The sequence below is a fragment of the Camelina sativa genome, chromosome 10 (genome assembly GCF_030686135.1).
Source record: "Camelina sativa cultivar CO46 ecotype springtype chromosome 10, ASM3068613v1".
Lineage (NCBI taxonomy): Eukaryota > Viridiplantae > Streptophyta > Magnoliopsida > Brassicales > Brassicaceae > Camelina > Camelina sativa.
In genome coordinates, this window is record NC_141889.1 from 14,666,328 (window position 1) to 14,669,563 (window position 3,236).

Sequence of the window (3,236 nt, forward strand, 5' to 3'; positions counted from 1 at the left end):
AAATGCCAACTTTAAACCAACAAATTCCTCAATAGAATAAATAACCAATATCAAAGATGTCTAATAATCCTAAACCAATCATTCTGAAAGCAAACAACATGAAATAAATAACCAGAAACAAAAAAGAAAATGTTTTAGACCACATCATTCCATTCTAGCAACCTAACAACAACATAGAACAAACAACCGAGCCTCTAGAACATCCTTCTCTTCATCGTCTTGATTCCACGATCACACTTTGCATTTACCTGCACCACAACACAAATGAGATGCATGAGTATTATCATAAATACTCAGTGAGGTGATCCTCCAATCTACTGGGATATACACACAGGCAAAAAGACAAACAAAATGAATACACGAAAAAAAAGAAAACAAGATAACTCCCTAACTGCATCGACAGATGCAATACTTGCATCGATCGATGCAGTCGTGTGACACATCGCCGCTAGCAATCTCTTCCGTCTTCTCTCGGCTCCATGATGCTGAATCCGACTCCAAAGGCCATAAAAACTCACAACAAACACTCACACACGAGCACATAAGCATTAAACAGACAAAATTCAGACCCACTTCTCTCTCTCCCTTGATTGGAGGTTTAGGTTTAAAACGCTTACACTCATGGAACAAATTTCTAGCGCTGAAGTTAATCTCGATGATCTTTACATTGGGGGGGTTCATTATGGGTAGCATGGATCAGAAGAAACCTGATTGGAAATCAGAATTTATGGACTCTAGATGCGGCAGCCTCGAGAAGTTGGATTAGGAGGAGCTTGTGTAACGTTAGAGGTCTAGTACGTCCCTTCATAACGTTAGAGGAATGATAATTGGACTAATATGGGGCCTCTCTTGGATATTATCGGGGAGATGGGACCAAGGACAACCGGTTTGCATAAGGATGCAACGGTTGCAGAGGCTATAAGAAATGGCCATTGGTGGATATCTATTAGCATAAGTAAGAATCCCATTATCCAACTCCTGAAACAATGTTTACCGGACCTAGCTGGTGTTAATTTTAGGTTGACGCAGAAGGTGATATTTATTGGTGGAAGGTGGGTGAGAGTGAACCTTCGACCAATGTCTCAACCGCAAAAACATGGCTGTTCTTATTCCAGTGGATCAGAGAGTCGATTGGTTCGATGCTGTTTGGTTTAAAGGAAGGATTCCAAGGCATGCTTTCATCTCTTGGATTAATTGCCAAAGCAGACTACCCACAAGAGATTGTCTCATAAGTTGGGGTTTGAATGTGTCCCCCATTTGTCTCCTTTGTAATGTGCATGATGAATAAAGACAACAACTCTTCTTTGATTGCTCGGTTGCCTCTGAAGTGTTGAATTATTTCACTTCAAGAGCACACATATCTTCCCCAGCTTCGTTTGAAGCTACTCTCACTTAGCTAAAGAATCCCTGTCCAGACAAGAATGTGGCTTTGATTCTTCGTCTGGCCTATCAAGCGACAGTCTACTCTATATGGAGAGAGAGAAACTGTCGCCTCCATAACGACACCTCCAAGTCAGCTCAAGCGTTAATACTTGAAGTCAAAAGCATCCCACGGTGCCATTTGGATCCATTATCTCGAGCTCAAAGAATTGCATACCCGGCAGATTCCTTCCTTTTTTTATGGTTTGGAATGTTTCACTAGTTATTGTAAGATCTGTAATTCCTTTTAATTTGCTGATTGTAGGACTTAAATGAAGGTATGTTTAAAAAAAAAAAAAAAAAAAAGACTAATAAAACTGTTCCACATCTCATTTCTCTGTTTCCTACCTTGTTCTTCATAAATATCATTTTCTTTACATCGAAAAATACATCAGCAATCACTTCTTCATTAAGCATTACACATATTTTTTAATCAAATCATTTGCCAAATCAAACCAAGAAAGTTTTTTGAATTAATCAAAGCAAAATATACGATGAGACAAAATCCTAAAACTCTCTCTCTCTATTAATATATCTCTTTGTTACACACCAAGACCATAATAGTCTTTAATGTTAGGGGTGGGCTTACACCCCCGTAAAGGCATCTCTACAATTAATTTCTAAGCACGACTAATAGGTGGCGTCTTTAGAAATTGTGTAGGTATTTCGGTTATTGAACGATTCCCCTATAAATATGGGGTACGACACCTGAAAAGGGGGAAAATATTTTGCCAAATATAGTAAAAAAAAAAGTCAGAGCGCCGTCAAAAAAGAAAAAGGACACTTCTGGTCATCCACCTTGGTCGCCTCTTTTCAGCTAGTATTAACTTACATTCTTCTCGGCCTCGTCGAGACATTGTAGCTCGTCGATGAGCCTTTTACTCGAAATCTTGTATTTTGCAAAGTCCTGCATCGTTTAATAAAGAGAATTTTGACTGCTTGCCTGAAGAATTTAATTTACTAATTGGACAACATTTGTACATCAACAATTTCATGCGCCAGTTACGAGTACTAGCACGAACACGCCCGTACACCGGACAAAGATAAAGCTGGAGTACAATAAGGGGAAAACCAACCTGCATTATTTTCTTATGACCTTTGGCATAAGATGTGACAGATCCAGTTCAGCGCAGTCGAGTATGGCGCTGGAGCATTTGATTGGAGGAATGTTATGTTTGTTCTCCCATCTTGAATGAAACTCGATCTATAGTTTCCACGAGCTCTCATCGGCTTTCATCAAGCATTACTCCGTCCTAATGGAGATTAAAGGTTCGTAGGCCGAGTTGTGGTCGCTCACTCAAGGAGCCAAGAAATCCGCACGGCTTTCATAGGGAGATTTAAGGAGATCATCATCAGCGTCTCTGTGCCTCACGAAGCAGCAATCATAGTTCTATGGAACGCCCTTTGCAATGAGTCAAGATTCAAGAAAAGACCTTTCCTTCTTGAACCTAGATACGCTCGCAGACACATTACATTGCGCATCCCGGCTCATTGAGCTCAAAGAAGAAAAGGTGACGTTGGCCAAGAAGCACGCTTTGGATAAAGGGCCGACTCCGAGGGAGTCACAATCTTCGAGCTGAGACAGCACCTCAAAAGCTTCGAGTGGACACAACGAACATGTGCTATTGGTGGATACATAAGTGAAACGCCGAAACATAAGTGAAACGACCAGAACCGGTTTTTTATATATATAATAATTATAATTAAACCAGGGGTCCTATACCCACTTGGCACTAGCCACCTGACCACATCCAAATCAAACAGCTGAAAATAACCAACAAATACCAATATCCAATAAATGATAAACCAATAACTTA

At 40.1% G+C, this 3,236-nt stretch overlaps 1 pseudogene; it reads left to right on the forward strand.

Moving 5' to 3' along the window:
* Positions 1-621: 621 nt before the first annotated feature.
* Positions 622-1,598, forward strand: LOC147936153 (uncharacterized; annotated as a pseudogene).
* Positions 1,599-3,236: the final 1,638 nt, after the last annotated feature.